At 36.6% G+C, this 20103-nt stretch overlaps 1 long non-coding RNA gene across 1 annotated transcript; it reads right to left on the bottom strand.

Moving 5' to 3' along the window:
• Positions 1-1721: 1721 nt before the first annotated feature.
• On the bottom strand, positions 1722-14020 carry LOC148724756 (uncharacterized). Its single transcript, XR_015990995.1, has 6 exons — positions 13880-14020; positions 12651-12730; positions 12121-12196; positions 11594-11698; positions 10423-10489; positions 1722-2581 (listed from the first exon to the last, which is right to left on the bottom strand). It is a non-coding gene; the product is annotated as an uncharacterized LOC148724756 (long non-coding RNA).
• Between the last annotated feature and the right edge of the window lie 6083 nt (positions 14021-20103).

Below are 20103 nucleotides of genomic sequence, written 5' to 3'. Positions count from 1 at the left end.
AATGCAGCGCATGCGTGGTAAGTCAAAAAATTGCGATTGAATGAACAACTGCTTTCTCGGAAATATGCCTATTTCTTGAGAACCACTCATTAGAATTTCACGAAATTTGGTACGAAAATACTTTAGGAAATAAGAAACTGGAGTATCGAAAAAATTGATTTTTAACAAAGGAAATTCTAGATAATCGAGTAAACCTTCAACAAGGGATAACTAAAGATCTCTATTAAATTGTTAGCAAAATGGTGTTAACTTGTGAGTATCGTTACAAGCTCGTTGCATGCAAATTATAAAGAAAAGCTAATGACTAGATTTTCTACAAATGAACAAGGCCGATTTTAAAAGCTTGTTTATATTTATTCATGTTGCCATGACAATGGTGTCGCGAAAAGTTTGCACGTGCTCATGATAAATTTTTCCTGTTTCAGTATATTTAGTAGTTGATTAAGTAAGTTATTATTTCTTGTCGCCAACATTGATTTGTGGAATGTCAAAGGAAGTATTGACCGGCGTCGTGTAATCGAGCCTTCAAAAACAAAGATGTATTCAATCAAATAGTTGCTAGTAAAACCGCATGCATAGATTAACATTATGATTGTCAAGCAAGCCGATGTAACAGGAAATTAGTGGCCACGAATCATTGAAGAATGTGTAAAACAAAACTGGAACTTTGTCAAGTTAGCTTAAATTATCATACCACTCCGGACTTAGCGTATCTGGGTGTGTATATCAGTAGCTTATAAAACATAGCATTTTTCTAACTCAAAAAAGATGGGATTGAGATAGGTCGTAGAACAGAACGTGTAATGTTGGATTCTGAAGAATAAAGTCAAGTTAACCGAAAGTATACAGTACAAGTCTGCAGAACCAGCGTGTGTAGAGTTTCCTTCTAAAGTAAGTAAGAAATTCTGCTAAAAATGGCACATACGGCAGCGTAACTATCAAAAAAACAAAGTTTGGCATAAACTAATTTATGCACCCTGCGCCGCGTTTAACATTATCCCGGATGACTTATAATGGTAGATGCTTAAACATTCGAACATGTGATGTCGGGCCTCTTTTAGTTAAGCTTCGGTGCAAGCAAACATTTTCCCACCCTATTAACCCGCCCATTGTTTTTGAACATTCCCTTAGGTACGTCGAGTTCTCATTCGATGGGTGTTTGCCCTCACCTTTTCTGGGATCAGGCTTCTATTTCCGGTTTTACTGTAACTTGATTTGATGTTAAAAATAAACGGCCACTCAACTGAGTGGCCAAATTACGGCAAAGTAAAGGTTGTCCGTTTAATTCTCCCAGCAAACCGAGCTCACCCCTAGATATGCACAGTGTAAAAACACTTGGTTATAGGCAAGCAAGCAAGAGGCATAAAAACAAAGTTTGTGTTGTTAACTTGCTTGCTGCCAGTTTTGGTGACCGAGAGATCAAGGGTTTTAGAGAAAATGGTGAAAGAAACACAGGTATCAAAAACTGTGTTCAGCCACCTTAACTTGATCCGTCGATAGAAAAAAAATGACAGACAATCTCATTTTAATTATTTAGACCACTGAAAGAACAACTCGTCAGCAGATTTAGAGAGTCTCAGTGGGGTGATGGTTTTTATGGCCAGCGGTTAGAAATTCGGGCATATTACGGCTAAAGGATAATAATTTTCAGTTGCGATAAACAAACACATGTTTATGGCTAATTTTCTCTATGCTTAGCGGCTAATGCAAAAGTTTCCAAGTTTAGTATCCTGATCGTTTATTGAATGAAACCAAAATCAAGAAATCGTGTCTGCAAAACAAAGATTTATGAAAATAGCCCGTGTCATAACAATGTTTGAACCTGATCTTAAAACTACGGTGGCCCATAGAGGACATACCACAATTTTTTTGTCGTGCGATAAAATTAAAATATCGCGCGATATTTCACACTCAGCGTGTGCGTGATATTAGTCACGCAGTCGGCACAGTAAGATGGCGTTGTTAAAGTACTCTTTAAAAGGATTTTTACTTTTTGGAATAATACATTTATCCAGCGCTGTATTAACGCCTTACGTTGGCAATGGCTTGCCTAATACTCTCTAGAGGATCGATATCATTCATCACTACTTTTCTCTTGATCTGGGTTACTCAGAGATCCACGTTTTTCTTCTGTGTTTTCATGGAATTGAAATAGGCTTGCGCCAGCTGTAACGACTGCTTATGCGTCAGGGTCTATTTTTTTTTAATATAGATTAGTGAGTAGCCTTTCTGCAAATATTAGTTTGAGCTAAAACCGTTTCCCCAAAATTATTTTCTCACCTTGCCTTACACGTTTTAAATTTTTTACAACTTCACGAAACGCGTCGGAGAATAAAGAAGTTTTACAAGTAATATAAAGTACTGCGATAATTTCCATTTATCGCGCGACAAGAAAAGATGTGGCATGTCCTCGTTGGCTGTAATCATCTCATATCCAACGCGCGCTCGTGGAATAATTGTTAATTATTATATGGCTGTGTCTCACAAGGACTGGGAATTACTGAATTCACCAATTTGATTGGCTGAAATCAATGTTGAAAGCGGTCTAGATTTTCCCATCTAGACTGGCATCTAGACCGGTCTAGAAAAAAAAGATACAAAGAATATAAAACATTGGCATATAAGACACAGCTATATAATAACTATCTTATTAACCGAGCTAGGTCGGTCTGTATGGGAGAATCTTGACCTCGGTCGTTGGTACAGACCTTACTGCGTTCGGTCTGTACTGGCAACCTCAGTCAAGATTCTCCCATACAGACCTCCCGCTCGGTTAATAAGAACTAAATATACTAGGATGAAAATATCGAATCTTTCTCGACTTATGAGACTGTTTCAAATTCGGAATCCTGCCATGATGTTTTTCATGGAGTTTCGATCTGAAATATTTCAGTTTTCAGAGACGAGAGAAAAACATTGCTCAGTTTATTTATCCTCTTACCTTACAAAGATATATAAATAGTGTCTTTCTCGGTGTTGTTTGACAAACGAAACTAAGAAACTTGGTCTTAAATGACAGAATAATAGTTAAAAATTATTCCACGAGTGTGCGTTGGATATGAGATGATGGATAGCCAACGAGGCGCGTAGCGCCGAGCTGGCTATAATCATCTCATATCCAACAAGCGCGGGTGGAATAGTTGTTTTATTAAAAAAAAAAAACGCCCCCAGGATATTAGACAAATCTTCTCGACATTATTTTGTAAGAAGAAGCCGGATGTTACAATGAACAGATATTACATTTTGGTATATTGGCTCATATACCATAATGGCTAAGCCAGTAAAAAGTCTTGAATTGTATTAGTCAATGATCCAGGTTTTGATAATTATCAGTATACTAGGATGAAAAAAATCGAATCTTTCTCGACTATGAGATTTTTTGAAATTCGGAATATTCTGTCATAATTTTTTTTCCACAAAGCGGTTTCGATCGAAATAAAAATAAAAAAAATTATAAATCGTGATATTTCTGTTGTTTATTCTTATGACCGTGTTCGAAACTAAAATCAAGAAACCGAAAAAAATTCCTGCAAAACAAAGACAGGAGAAAAATAACCCGAGTGAAGACAAATAATGACCCTGATCAGTAAAATAATAATAATGGTACTAACAATAATAACAATAATCAAATCTCTAAAATATATCATAACATCTTCTCCGTTCTATTTCCTCATTTCTGTTTCTTAAAAGAGAAACCTCCGACAGAAGAGAGAAGTCATATCACCAACGATGAAACGCGCGTAGTTTTTTTTTTACAAGATATCATATTTGTACAAGGCTTTGCTCTCTCCTTTGTTTAACCCGGTGAAAAAACTGTGAGATGACTGTAAACTAAAATAATCTTCACCCCTAACACCAATTTCAAAGATTCACTAGAGTACTAGCAACTAAGAAAGTTATTTAGGGAGAAACTGGCAGAGGAAACGTACACATTTTGTAATAATGATTTCGGCATATTGTAATAATTTACTCATTTTGTAATACGCACTGCAATATCATATTGTATTTGAGGCGAGTAACGCATTTTGTAATGATGGCTGTAGCATTTTGTAATAATCTTCAGTTTACGCAATTTGTAACAACATCCTATAGCAAATTGTAATATGTTGCTATTGCAAAAAAAAATATTATTACACAGACTGGGTATTTTCGGTTTCCCTCCTCTGAATAGTGACTTGTCAAGCATAAAGCATTGAAGGAATAAGGCAAAACACGTTTGCAATAATGGTAACAAATATGTATACAGCAGTAAATGGCACTTAGAAAAGCGTACTGGCTGTGTACACATTTTAAATAATCACATTTTTGCGCGCCGTATCTTCCACAAAACATAAATGTAAATGAACTTCCATGAAAATGCTTGTTTTCCATTGGAATCTAATGGAGTCAATGTCATTAAGAATATAACACTGCCGCGAGTTTTTCGCAAACAATCGTAAGGAAGAATATTAGATCTCTTCTCAAAAAAGGCTCAGAATCAGATTTCTTGCATTGGTGAAGGGTGATTCTCGCTGAATTCACTTGAAGGGTCAACGGCAGCTTTGACAAACGTTTAAAAGTCTCGCTTTTGTTGGATGTTACAAAAACCAGGAACGGGGAATGGAGAATGAAGAACGAGGAATGGGGAGCGGGAATGGAGAATAAAAAACGGGGAACTAGGAACAAGGAACGAGGAACGATGAACGAAAAACGACGAACGGGTAACGACAAATGGGGAACAAGAAACGAGGAACAAGGATCGAGGAACAAGCAACGAGGAACGGGGAAAGACAAACGAAGAACAAAAAAAGAGGAACGAGGAACGAGGAACGGGTAGCGAGAGACAGGGAATCGGGGAGTCTGGTGCTCACACACTTTTTCTTGTCATTTGCAATTTTGAAGTGTTATACGGATTACCGCTATACTTTCCAACCTCAGATTCTCGTTGCAGATTTCCTTTTCCCCGTTCCTGATTTTCATAAAATGTACGAATGTAAAATCTCTTTCATAACGGTTGGGTTATCAACGCATCTTTAGTCTGCACAGTCAGCTACTGCTGTTGTTCGGGATGAGTAAACTTGATCTGCTCTAGCCAGTGAATGGACCGATCAGTTCGAAACTTCAACAACCATCATCGGCTCCCTCGAGCAACCCATGGGCATTTAACTGTCGTCTGCATCTAGAAAGAAGGGAATTTGAACCTCGCTTGGGTAGGATGGGGAATTTGAACCGATGTCTCGAGCGGAATCCGTGTTTTCAAAATTTTTGAAGTGGAAGTTTCGAGTTAAAAAGACTGCTTTCGTGAGCGAATGGCTAGGAAGAAACTTTTCACATCTTAGGATGATGCCTTTAAGCGAAAAAACGCAACAGTAGCACCAAAAACTAATTCCTGACTTTGTTAATTCTATAACATACGTTGATCACTCAAAGAATCCTTGAACAGAAAGTTATGCTTAAGTGGGGCATTTGAACACAATTTTGGCCCGTGGGGGGGGGGGGGAACGAGAATTTGAACGAATCAATCTTTAAAAGCTCCAATATCGGGGGGTTTACCCCAGGGTGGATGCGGAAGTTTCAAATTGATCGACGCCAAATGAGTTCTTTTATTACTGCGTTAAGCGTACATAAAAGAAACACTTACGCTAAAACCAGCTAATGAAAAGTTGCACATCCACACTTATAAGGGGTTGTAGTTCGAAAATTGCATAGTTTTTTGTTACCCATAACCTACAGTAGGACGCCTGAGAATGGCCGATGAACACAAAGACTTTCCAAACCAGTTTTCAAAGAGTATCACTTTGAAAAAGCACCGACTTTTAGACGCTCCGTTTTCTGCAAGGACAAGTGAAAAAGGAGGCTCTTAAAAACGTCGACCGAAAAATGCGTCCCATTTACTGTCGCTCCTCTCTGTGTTTTCTGGTGTTTTATTGCTGAGGATAATCACAAATGCATCGCTGTGGATAATCGACAGCAAGACGAAAACACTGAGTTTGGATGAAAATATCAACCTTCCTTCACTGGCATTTTTGAAAACGCCCTATTGTGAAACGCCCTTAGTGAAATCTAATACATCGTCAGTGCATGCAAAAGAAGTGAAAATTCAGAACAAATATGGTGGCGCAAATCTTTTTTCGGTCTACGCTACTTTTGTCTTATTTTGTTAGAGGTTTGCCTGCCAGCGTGTATTTGATGTATTCAACGGCCACTGCGTATGCAGGAGACAGAAACGAAGATAAAGAAGACTATTCTCGGCAACACAAAGGCTGCTACGCATCTAAACGAAAAATCCAATTTGAACAAATCTCACGATATCGAAAAAAGTGAGAACCCAAGTGAAAGAATATCTGCCTGAACAAAAGAAAAGACTATAAACCTCCAAGGAAAATGATATAATTTAGCCAGAAGTTATGAGTAAGTACTTCAAGGTGAGCTCAAGAGGCTGTCTTGACGCACATTAAATGATTTTCTGACCAGTAAACGTCTATAAACATCAGATGCTAGGTGCTCGCGCGAGCACACTCAACATTGCGCGGTAGCCCTAACAAATCTTGAGCAACTGTCGATGTTATAGAATCCGGATTTTTAAATGCACAAGAACTCGCGTGTGAACTGCTAAATTTACGAGGGCAATTACATGAAACTTAAGTCCGGTGAGCCCTTCCTTTTATTGTTCCAATATAACATTATCAATGAATAGAATCATCAGAAAAAATCCTGGTAAATTCTACGGAAGGAAAGTTTGCACCGTGAGAAAATTGGCTTTTTCTATATTTTATGAAACTCCGCCCCGTAGAATCTTTCTTAAATCTTTGTGCATTATCACGATTATTTGAGCAACAAGCTAAAAAATGAGTCTGAATACTCCTTTGGAATTGTTGCCATGGAAACCAATGGTGACGAAATGACATTTTGGAAAATCAGTGATTGTATAATTCAACCTCGTAAAAGTGTTCAGTCTTTTTGTTGTATTCTTTTATATTTACAAACCACCAAAAAGATGGAACTGGTACTAGCCACCTTAGTTATAAGCATCTGATTGGTTGAGAGATTGGCGTGTGTTTTCATGACCAATCACAAAGCGAAGTAAGGAAGAAACAGAGCCAGCTAGAATTACATTCGACACTCAATTGAACATTACTCTATCCGTAACACTAGGAAAACAAAGTAATGAGCTTCAAGATAGATTCGGATAGCAAATTTCATGAGTTATACTCGTTATTTTTCGCCAGGGGGGGAGAGGGGGTTTGGAGGATTTTCATGGTTTTTCCATAAACTTCAGTTGATTCTCCACTAATGCGTTGAATAATTTTTATGACTCTTCTCTCATAGGCAGTTAATTTTCAGTCAATTTTCTATTGTCGCCCCCCCCCCCCCCCAGACAATGATTTTTAACGCAGACAAAATTACCCACACTCTTAAATGTCTTCGAGACTGACTACGAACTTCAATACAGTGAATGCTGCACTGGTACTATTCGTCAATAAGTTACAATAGAAGGATATCAGTACTGTATCTCCTTAGATAGAGCCTTTCAATCACTTATATCCGAAAATTTCAACAATTTTGTCATGACAATAGGATGTACTGCAGGTGCTCTCTATTGTAAAAATAATGTGGGCTTGAAAATATTCGATTCTCATGCAAGGGATATTTATGGTAGAAGTCCTCCTCAAGGTACATGTGTGCTGCTTGAAGTATCATCACAGAAGAGCTTAGTACAATATTTTCAGAGTATACATAACAATGATATATTTGAGTTGAAAGGAGTTAAAATTAATCAAGTTCAAAATAGCACCCTTTTTTCAGTGTCATGGCTGTGAAATAGACTTATTCAAGACCGGAAATGACGAAATTACGTGATGACAGTAACAATGGGAATATGGCAGTCCCCTAAAGATAACTCCAGACGTGCGATGTTGAAAGCCCGAGTTCACGCAACTATACGTCTAGTTCTATATGCGACGTAGCGGAGCAATTTATTTTTCCAAATTATTTTAGTTGCGCGAAGAGCTTTTGAATTCTTCTAATATTTTTCCGACAGAATAAATATGTAAATTCGTTCAGGAAAAGTGAAAATAACGGGCGAAAGCCCCAGATCCGTAAGAGAACGACATCTCACCTTTTAAAACAAAAACGTGCCGCGTTCAGTTTCCTGGTCGTTTGATTAGTGAAACCAGAAGTTGGAAACTGAAAGAAAAACTTATCCTGTCAATCTTAAATACAAATAAAGAAGCATTCTCGTCTAAGCGTGAGGTGAAGAAGGCTGGATATTCGCCGAGTTCCTTTTCTTAGCGTTTGTAACGATTATAATCGATATTGTGCTCTTCAAATTTGACTTGCCTTGTCTCTTATTTAACCCTCCACCTGACAGAGTTGATTCACAAATGGCTTCCCGTTTTCAGCATCAAAACATTATTATGCGAACAGGTACTGAGAATACACAAACTGATCAGGTTAAGGATGCCATCTTGACCCAACATCAAATTCTCTACGCTGAAGAAATTTTTTGGTACCAAGGTGGAAAAATTGCAAGTCAGATCTTGGAGATGAAGGTTTAAGGGTTCAAGAGTTTAAAGTTTAACATCTATGTCAAACTTTGCAACAGAAAGTCTTCCTCAATATCTGAGATTGTTTGGATCTCTTGTATTCCTAGTCTATCACTGATTAAAACAAGTTTCCGTAGAAATTATTTTTGATTGTTTAAAAATAGAAAATAATCTTTTTTGAATTTTAGTTTTTTTTTTTTTTTTTTTCAGCTACTTTCCATATAAACGAACCGTTCAAGTTTGACGCGTTCAGTTCGCGTGACTTCAGAAATCAAAAGCAAGAAATTGAAATAAAAATCTGTAAAGAAAAGATGAATGCAAATAACAAGAGTCACGCGGGTGAAGAACAAAATTTTAACTTCATCGACTAAAAAAAAATTACAGACAATCTCAGTTTGATTATTTAGACAACTGAAGCAACAAATCGTCAGCAGGTTTAAGAGGGTCTCAGTGGGGTGATGGTGTTTATGGCCAGCGGTTGGATTTCTGGCATATTACGGCTAACGGTTAATTACTTTCGGTTGCGATGAACAAAATAATTTTTATGGCTAGTTTTTTTTACGCTCAACGGTTAATCTTTTTTGTCGTTTTACGGCTAACGGTTAAACCCATCGTGAACCTCGTTTCAAAGATTGCTTTCACGTTTAAACCCTCTACCACCGAATATAACCAAGTTTTTGTCACAATCAAAAAAAAGAAATTATATATTAACACAAAATCAAGCACACAGATTACGAGAATAACGAAAATTATTACACGACTCGGGCAGTCAGAGGGCCAATAACTAAAATCAACCAATCAAAATGCTCTATTGCCGGTCACTGCTCTTTCAATATACTAGGATGAAAAAATCAAATCTTTCTTGACTTATGAGATTGTTTGAAATTCGGAATCTTCCGTCATAAATTTTTCATGGAGTATCGATCCGAAATATTTCAGTTTTCAGAGACGAGAGAAGAACATTACTCCAGTTTATTTATCCTCTTACCTAACAAACACATATAAATCGTGTCTTTTCGGTGTTAATTCTGAACTTATGACAAATGAAATTAAAATAATGAAACCTGATCATAAAACAGAAATTAATAATTACCAATATGCTAGGATGAAAAACTCGAATCTTTCTCGACTACGAGATTGTTTGAAATTTGGAATATTCTGTCATAAATTTTTCACTTCTCGATCCGGAATATTTCAGTTTTCAGAGACGAGAGAAGAAAAATATAAAAACAAAAATATATAAATCGCGACTTTTTCGGTGTTTATTTTGAACTTATGACAAACGAAACTAAAATCGAGAAACTGAAAAAAAAAAAACATTTCCTGCGAAACAAAGCCGGATTTTTCGGATTTTCCGGATTTTTTATAGTCCCCCCCCCCTTTGTACTCAGTTGGCGATGGCTGATTCCCCACCGTTTCCCCCCCTAAAGATCATGTGACCATCCAAAATCCTCCACCCCCCATGTTCCCCCTCCCCCTTGCGAAAAATAATGACAGGTCGTTTAGATGGCAAAACGATAAATAAACAATTTCAAATTGGTTCATATTGGTTAGAAAGACAACACAACCTCCCCTGATTCCTTTTACTGATGTTTCATCTGCACGCAAATCCGTTAAAATGTATCAAAAGTATCTCGGATCTAGAACTTTGCTTTTCGATTCATTGAGTTGACCGTTAGATTTCTTTCACACGATTTTTTCAACCACCACATGGGCTTATTTTGGGCAGACAGTGAAACCTACGCAACAGAGTCATCATTTTTCCGTATTACTTTAGTTACGTCGAGAGCTGTCATTTCCTCCATACATTTTCTGAGACAACGAGAAGGTTAATTCATTCGGGAAAAGTGAAAATAATGAGCGGAAGCCATAGAACTATAAAAGAAAGACAGCTCACCTTTTAAAACAAACACGTGCGCGTTTTGTATCCTGGTCGTTTGATTAGTGAAATCAGAAGTTGAAAACTGAAAGAAAAACTTATCCCGTCAGTCTCGAATGTAAACATGCGTTCTTGTCCAAGTGGGAGGTGAAGAACGGAAGGTTGGATATTCCATCGGCGAGTTCTTTTTCTAAGCGTTTGTAATCATCGAGACTAAGAGGTGGTCTATAAAGAGCGCCAAAGAGGTTAACATCCAGCCCTTCTTGGCCCAATAAATAATTTGTTATACAGCAAAAATGTTTCACTTTCAAATAAAGAATGATTTGTTTATTATAGAAAGCCAACCGTGCACTAGCACATTAAACCTACGAGTGTCGTTTTTTTTCTCCTTGTTCTAATTGTCTTCTACCGCTTTTGCGACTCCATCGCCGACATTGTCAAAAAATGATAAACTCTGTAAGGTTGCTCCTCACAAGTTTTTTCTTGCTCACTCAGGAACAAAGAGGGTGACCCGAGCGGGAAAAATGGTTCCATCTTGCCCGTTCAGCTAACCCATCAGAACTAACATTTCGCTTCATATTGCCTACGTGTTAGCTATATATCAAATAGTTTTAATACAAAGTAAGGATTTGATTGATCGATAAATAAAGAATTGTTTAAATATCACTACTTCACTCTTCATAAAAAAAAATGCACAGAAAAGTATTGGAACGTATGTTGTTTACATCATGATATTTTGCTCTTAAAAATTTGATTTGCCTTGTGTCATGTTTAACCCCCAAATGTCAGAGTTGATTTACAAATAGCTTCTCCTTTTCAATGTATCAAAACATTATCATGCAAACAGGCGATGAGAATACACAAACTGATCAATGGTAAAGATGCCATCTTGAACCAACATCAAATTCTCTTCACTTTTTTTTAAAGAAAATGTAGACGATCAAGAAAGGAGAATTACTAATCCGATCTTGGAGGTGAAGGTTTAAGGGTGGCAAAAACCAGTTTATTTTGTTTACAAATCTATGTTCGCGTCAAACTTTAGAAAGGAAAATTTTCCTCAATTTCTGAGATTGTTTGGATCTCTTGTATTCCTATCACTGATTAAATCAAGTTTCCATATAATTTATTTCAGATTGTTTAGAAAAGGTAAATAATTTTTTTTCCATTTCAGTGTTTATTAGCTGCTTACCTTACAAACGAACCGTTGAACTCGGCACGTGACACGTGCCGAGTTTGATGCGTTATTCGTGTGACTCCAGAAACCAAAAGCAAGAAACTGAAATAAAACGTTAACCTGTAAAAGAAAGATGAATGCAAATAGCAAGAGTCACGCGGATATAGAGCAAAATGATAACTTGATCGATAAAAAAATAACAGAGAATCTCAGTTTAATTATTTAGACCACTGAAACAACAAATCGTCAGCAGGTTTAAGAGGGTCTCAGTGAGGTGTTGGTTTTTTATGGCCAGCGGTTGGAATTTCGGGCATATTGCGGCTAACGGTTAATTTCTTTCTGTTGTGATAAACGAAACATTTTTATGGCTAATTAACGGCTAATTCTTTAGTCGTTTTACCGGTAACGGTTAAACCCACTGAGAACTTCGTTTCAAAGATTGCTTTCATGTTTGAATCCTTTATCACCAAATATAAGCAAGTTTCTGTGAGAATTCAGAAAAAAAAAAGACCGCCATTGAATTATTTTTTTAAGCTGCTTACCAAATGAAAACGTAGAAGTTTCCGAGTTTAGTAACCTGACCGTTTGATGACTGAAATCAAATTCAAGAAACCGTGCCTGCAAAACAAAGATTTATGAAAATAACCAGTGTCATAACAATGTTTGAACTTGATCTTAAAACACATATTAACCATTAAACTCCCAAGAGTGATCAGGACAGAATTTCTCCCAACAATATCAACACAAAATCAAGCAGATAAGTTAGGCGAATAAAGAAAAGTATCAAATAGGGGAGTATCAGTTGACCTAGTACCAAATTCTCCTAACTGACTTCATAACAATTATATGGCAGACAGTAAGGAGAATTAATTATGACTGAAATATTGGGACTGAAAGGGTTAATAATTACCAATGTACTAGGAGGACTTCAAATCTTTGTCGACTTTTGAGATTGTTTGAAATTTGTAATCCTCTGTCATAATTTTTTTCACGGAGTTTTGTTTTGAAATATTTGATTTTCAGTTTTCAGAGACGAAAGAAGAACATTACTCAAGTTTATTTATCTTCTTACCTTACAAAAATATGTAAAGCGTGTCCTTTTGGTGTTGGTTCTGAACTTACGACAAACGAAACTTACATAAAGAACTTGATCTGGAAAGACAGATTAATAGTTATCAATATACTAGGATGAAAAAATCGAACCCTTCTCGACTATGAGATTGTTTGAAATTCGGAATCCTGTCATAATTTTTTTTCACAAAGTTTCGATCTGAAATATTTCATATTTCAGAGACGAGAGGAAAAATATAAAAATAAAATTATGTAAATCGTGACATTTCCGGTGGTTATTTTGAACTTATGACAAACGAAACTTAAATCAGGAAACTGAAAAAAATTCTTGCAAAACAAAGACTGAAGAAAAATAACCCTAGTAAAGACAAATAACGACCCTGATCAGTAAAATAATAACAATAGTAATAACAAAAATCAAATCCCTAAAATATATCATAACATCTTCCGCGTTCTGTTTCCTCATTTCTGTTTCATAGAGGAGAAACCTTTCCGACAGAAGAGAGAAGTTATATCACCAACGATGAAACGCGTGTAGTTTCTTTAACAAGATATCGTATTAGTACAAGGCTATGCTATCTCCTTTGTTTAACCCAGTGAAAAAACTTTGAGAGGACTATATAAATAATCTTCATCCCATACACCAATTTCGAGGATTCAGTAGCAACTAAGAAAGAAACTAGCAGACGAAACGTGCGCATTTTCTAATAACGACTTCGGCATTTTGTAATAACTTACGCAATTTGTATAATACACATTGCGGCATCATATTGTAGTAAAGGCGAGTAACGCATTTTGTAATAACGGCTGTAGCATTTTGTAAGAATCGTCGGTCTACGCATTTTGTAACAACATCCTATAGCAAATTGTAAGACTTTGCTCCTGCGAAAAAATTACTATTACACAGATTGGGTATTTTCGGTTTCCCTCATCTGAACAATGACTTGTAAAGCATAAGACTTTGAAAGAATAACGCAAAATTCGTTTGCAATGGTAACAAAAATGTATACAGCCGTAAATGGCACCCAGAAAAGCGCATTGACTGTGTGTACACATTTGGCGAGATGGCATTTTGCGCACCGTATCTTCTTTAATTAAAACAACAATGTAAATGAACTTCCGTGCAAATATTTGTTTTCCTTTGGAATCTGATGGAGACAATATCATTAAGAATATACCCCTTCCGTGTGTTCTTGGCAAACAGTTGTAATTAAGAATATTAGATCTCACCTCAAACAGGCTCAGAATCAGATCTGCTTCATTAGTGAAGGATGATTCTCGCTGAATTTTACTCGAATGCGCGCTGCAGATCAATAATATTAGCCAACGCACTCGACCATATCATATAGGCTGTCTGTCATGCTTTTGTTTTTCGCGATCTCTGATTGGTTTAGCCCATGAATCAACATCGTTCCCACGGTCTCCCATCTTCCCGCCCCCCGGAGCGAGCGAGTGCAGGCGCAGGAGGATGAGAGACCCTGGGAACGAGGTTGCCCATGAATCAGCTTGCGCAGAGAAACGCCCGAGGAGCACTAGTGACGAGTTTCCGAGTCGGGTGATTATCGGAAATTGTCGCTTATTGAGTTATTTTTTTGAAAAAAAATAACTATATGTTAGCGTATAGATTAGTGTATTGTGGTGTAGTGTAACCTGATCAGCGCAATTTAGTGTATCTCTAAGCAATCTGATTGGCGCATCTTTTTTTTGGTGTATCTCCACGCAATGTGATTGGCCCAGTTTTTTGGTGTATCACAAACCAATCAGATTGTAGTATTTTTCGATGTCGCACCAATCAGAGCGTTCTTGCTAATTTGTGGTTTGACAGGTCTTCAAATTTCAGCGAATCAACGCTTAAGTCGGAGAGAGCGGTTCGCGAATTAAGGAAATGTATCAGTCGTGTTGGAAAGTGGTGGAGTTGTGATCGTTGTACGACTATGCTTATTCTTCCTTCTGAAGGAGACTGAGTGGAACATGAGAAAAATTTGAATCAAATATTACTTCAGATGTTGATAAGAGCAACTTCAGGATATTTCATTGCTATATATGAGTTAATCAGCGATTCCAATTTTGAATTTCGCACAAGGAACGAGGTAAGATGACATCTACAAGAGTTGTAAGATCATCTATTCAGTGTAATGGCTCATGTCCTTCGTGAGGATTTTATCGCTATGATCTGTCTGGATTTAAAAGGTCGTCAGGGAACTTTTTCTACCGATTAGCCAGTTAAAACGTGCATGTTTTGTGTACCGCTCCTTCACTTACGACGCATACACCGTCAGCTGAAGGCCTAACACGAATTTAGCGCTATAGCGTGCTGTTTCGGAAAGGCTAGTTTTACTGACTCTGGTAAATCTTGCGCAAGATATTTACGTAAATCATATTTGATTGATAATTTTTTTTTTTTGCCATATGGTTGTTCTTTTAGCAGCAGTTGAAACGACCACCAAGTTACATTTACTTTCTGCGTCGACTGCCATGTTACATATCCGTTTCTTTGCTTCTAAAAGTTCTCCATGAATTAAATATTGTTTAAACAATACTTTCCCGTTACAATTGCGCGTTACTTTTTACTCGCCAGTATGGATTAGATTTTTTTAGATGAAATACCATTTTCCAGTAAACGACGCAAATTTTATGACATAAATCTACCTCAATGAAAAATATTTCACAAGGGACAGAATGGTACGGTCGGTTAATTTTCCACGCAACTCTCACGTGCTTAGACGTTTTCTACCAATAAAATTCGCTTATAGCTAACCTGGACTTTACCCCATTGCGTGTCAATTTCCTGTAAACAACCTGCATTTTATCACGTATTTTGCACGCAAAGGGCAAAGTCCAGATAGGCAACAACCAATTAAGTAACCCACCTTATTATCCTTTGAAGAATGATACTTTCTCTTGGTTCAATCTACTTTCACTTGTTCGAAGAACGGAGACCGGAAAATACCTTTGTCCAGAGGCTGTAAGAGATAAAATAGAGCTTTCCACTGCAAAATTATATGGAAGAGTATTTTGAGGCAACCATCTATTACTGAACAAGAAGCTACACGGAGCCTATTTTTGGGCCGGATTTGTGGATCAGCGGATTGAATTGAATTGGTTCGAATTGAAGGCTTTGCTGCTTTAGCAAAATCGCTGTCGAGTGCTTTTCATGGTTTGTTAACATGGTGAGTTATGGAGGCTAAGACTTCGGAACAAGTTGATGCCATCCATGAAAATTTGGAATTACTAAAATCGCCGGAGGAAAGGCGGGATCACTCAATAAAAAGTTGTATTTCAACGCGATGACTTTATTTACAAGGATTTCTCTTGCTTACATCTAATAGCAAATCTTTGAAGTTTTTTTTGCCTCGGAACGATATATCACAGAAGGCATTTTATAGACCTCAAGATTTTTGACTGATTGAAATTAAAGGTATGTGGCAGTGACTTCCACAAGTTTTTTATTTTTGGTGAGAAAAGTACAATTATTTTTTTCGCAATATTTATTTACGGATGGTTTCAATCGCCAACGTTTACATAAGTTGGTTGTATTACTGTTCCCAAGGGTGTTGTTTTCATCAGTACGTTAACAATAGTAGTGATTCACAGTATTAGGCTTGTACTTTAAATAAATATAGTTAAGTTCACTCGAAAGATGAGTATAAACTGTAACAAGCTTATCGTTGATGCGTGGCCAGTACTTCAAATCTGACTGACACTCGATGTCAAAACTCAACCTCGTTCCCTGGATATGCCACCACATTACTTTACGCCAATTAAAAACTGCACGCTACTGTGCATTTTCTTGCACAGGAAAAACCAAACATAATTTCTGATTCTGGCCCTTAATGGTCAGAATAATAACTAGGACTTTGTCTCTGACGAAGGAACGGCAATAAGCACAATTTGAACCTACGAGCAGGTTGTTGTTTAGTCTCGTCATGCAATGTTGGAGAGAGAGATAGCGTTGCGTGATAAGTTCAAATTAGGGCTGTGGAGGGGACTGCAGGAAGCGTTGTACCAATGCAGTTTATTTTTGCCAACAATTCAGACTCCAGCATCAGTTATATAGTGTCCCATTTCAACCTACGTATCCAAAAAAATAACTCCTGCATGCGTAGCATGCCTATGTTTCCAATAAGGTGGAGTATTCCAGTAACAACTTTTGCTATTTAACAACAGTCAAGCGACGTGATTGAACCGGATTTGAACATTATTACATACTTTACATGTGAATGATACATTGTAGAGGTTAAATCAAGGAAATTTTGCAAAAAATTTGTATAGCTGATCCCCTCATCCTAGTCGATCTCAAGTTTCTTGTTCGATTCAGAGAGTTTTAGCTCAACAGACTTAACACCGTGGCCGCAAGGACTTACGCTTGCAACGGTAAGCAAAACTCATGAATAGTATCGCCACTATAAAGCTGTTTTCACCATGCTACTGGTTAGAAAGATCCCCAAGACAAAATTTCTATTGTCTTGTACCTCTCGCCAGTAGGATTTCGGGAGGCTTAGAAGGTACTACCGGCCAGAGGTACAGCTTGCATATTTAGTCAACTTTGCCTAATTTTTATTACAGTTTGCTTCACATTTAACTTTTCTGCACTCCAAATCAGTCTTACAGTCTTACACTCCTTGGAATCACTTTCTTCATAAATAAATTTGCATTTAGTTTTTGTTTTTTAGTCTTGTACCTCTCGCTGGTTGGATCTCAGGGGACTTCCAAAAGACTACCGGCTAGAGGTACAGGTTACATATTTAGTCGACTTTGCCCAATTTTTATTACAGTTTGCTTTAAATTTTACTTTTTGCCATACCTTGTTAGTCCTGCACTACACTGGAATCACTGTTTTTAAGAATACATTTACATTTAGTTCTTTTTTTTTGTCTTGTACTCATAGCTGGTAGGATCTAAGGGGACTTAGAAAATACCTCTAGTTAGAGGTACAGGTTGCATATTTAGTCGACTTTGCTCAATTTTTCAGTATGGTTTGCTTCACATTTCACTTTTTTGCACTCTTACGAGCATGCTCGTAAGTTCTTCCATGCAAGAATGCAGAGTTCTTCCATGCAAGAATAAAAAAAAATCGCTAATCTTCGGTAAAGCTGAGAAAAATAATATTGACTCTTCTTCTGCATATAGATAGCCTTATGAAAGTATATGAATGCCATGAAATTTTTTCCTTAAAATATCTGTTAATACCTGAGAAAAACGTTGGAAGCTGTTTTTAACTTAGGCACAATTAATTTTGGCAATCCAAAACATGTGCAAACAGGATTGAAATCGATTTTGATTCACTTGACTCACTTGTCAAAACTACTGTGCTAGAAAAAGCTGTAGTAGTTCCAATTTGGTGTATAACTTGTCATGGTCTAAATGCCATGATTTCATAAATTGTAGATTTATTTGAGTGTTCAAGAGAAGTAAAGAACTTACGGCTCTCCTGTGCTTCATAAAACAGTAGGTGAAAAATTGTGATAATTTTGAGCGTGTGCCTTTGTTTAGGATTCTGTAAGATTAAGAATGACAATACCCAAGTTAACGAACTTTCAAGATATGTAAAGTTTACTTTGGGGAAATGAGTGTGGGATTTTTAAGAATTTGTTGAAAATCGTCAACAAAATACATTAAATCACACCCTGTTGTGTATGGGTAACCATTAGCAAAAACAAAATTGTTTTTGTTTAGAAATCCTGGCAACTCAAAAAGCATAAAGAACAATGCAAATATACTGACCTCAACTTGGATATTATATTCTCTAATTTTTAAAGTGGTTTATTTTACTGTTTGTTTAATTTCATTCGTGAGGTTTATCATTAACAGAGAAGCCTGCCGCTGCAGCCACAATTAAAACCAGCTTGGTTTTCGATAATTCTTTGTAGCTCGCTTTTCACATTTGTACTCTTTATACTGTTATTACAGTTTTTCCTGAAAATTCTGACAATAAAGAAAAATACACCTTGCTTGCAAAGCAATACAAAATTTGCATACCAGGCTGAGAAAGAGTTCATGACAGTGATTGGTACATAGGGTGGATAAGGTATTCCCAGTGGCCAAGATTAGGTCTTTTTGCCATGTCTCTTTTCTTTTGTTTTTGACAATAAGTTCCTAAGTTTTCAATCAAATTAGTTCAAAACAGAATAGAGGTCTCGATGGTTTTAATTGACAGAACTACCTTACATGATTTGCATATCCCAACAATATAATACCGGTATGATAAATTTACGAACATGGATTGCCTACTATGCTCCCAAAAGAGCAAAAATTATCTTTATTAGTGATCTAAAGAGAAGTCTGCTACCTCAAAGTAATGATTATAGAAAGAGACCGCATACTTTCTTTCCCCCCACCCTATGAACAAATTCAACTGTCACGCAAGCTCATTTGGCCTCGATGCAAATTTTTTTTAGAGATTCTAGCGTAACTAATTTCCATACAGTCTGTCAAACAACAAATAAATGATGAACAGGATCAACAACAGAAAACTCTGAACATAAAATTTAAATAGTCAGCTCGATCAGTTTTTCGAATGAATTTTGTCACAAAGGACACTGACACGTCATATCAAGGGCACAAGGAACACAAATTGCAAAGTTTAGACGTTTTCAGTAGCAGCCATTGTGATCAAACCACGACATAAAGTGACGGTGCAGATGTCATACTTACAGAGCCTGCAGAATGGAGAAAATGGAAAACAGAAAAACTTTGGACTCTTACGAACAGCTAAGAATATAATATTTGAGTTAAGGTTATTATATTTACTTTCAATTGCTATATGCATCAGAGTCGTGTCAATTTTTATTATACCAATGTCTTGATGGTCGCATGCACCTAACAGGAAGGCATGATTTTATGTCTTTCTTCACAGTTTTCAAAAACTTGCCAAAAATCCCAAATTCATTTCCCCAAAGTAAACTTTATATATTTTAGAAGGTAATCAACTCTAATGTTGTCTGTTGTAATCTTATGAAATTCTGAGCAAAGGCACCCAGTCAAAATTATTATTGTTCTTCACCTACCATTTTATGCAACATGTGAGAGCCTTAAGTTTTTTAATTCTCTTGAATACTGGAATTAATCTAATCTTTATGAAATCTCGGTGTTTAGACTATAAAAAGTTGTACAACAACTTAGAACTCTGGTAGCTTTTTCTAGTGCAGTTCTTTTGATACGCGAGTCAAGTGAATCATGACCTATTTTAAACCTGTTCAGTGTCACCAAATTGATCCTGGGACTGGAAATGAAACCTTTTCCTTTTTTTTCAGAAATGAATAATTTTTCCAAGGAAAATCTACACACCAATTGTATACTTTCTAAGGGCTATACCTGTATGCAAAAGAAAAGTGAATTTTAGTTTCTTAACTTTGCCATGCAATATATAATTTTTGCATGGATTGGCTCTAAATTAATCTTATACTCCTTTGAATTTTTTTTTCAGAATACATTTACATTTATTAATTTTTTTT

Source organism: Stylophora pistillata, chromosome 8 (assembly GCF_964205215.1).
Source record: "Stylophora pistillata chromosome 8, jaStyPist1.2, whole genome shotgun sequence".
In the NCBI taxonomy this organism is placed as follows: domain Eukaryota; kingdom Metazoa; phylum Cnidaria; class Anthozoa; order Scleractinia; family Pocilloporidae; genus Stylophora; species Stylophora pistillata.
The sequence above is the reverse complement of the archived record's forward strand: the minus strand, read 5'-3'. Positions and strand labels throughout refer to the sequence as shown.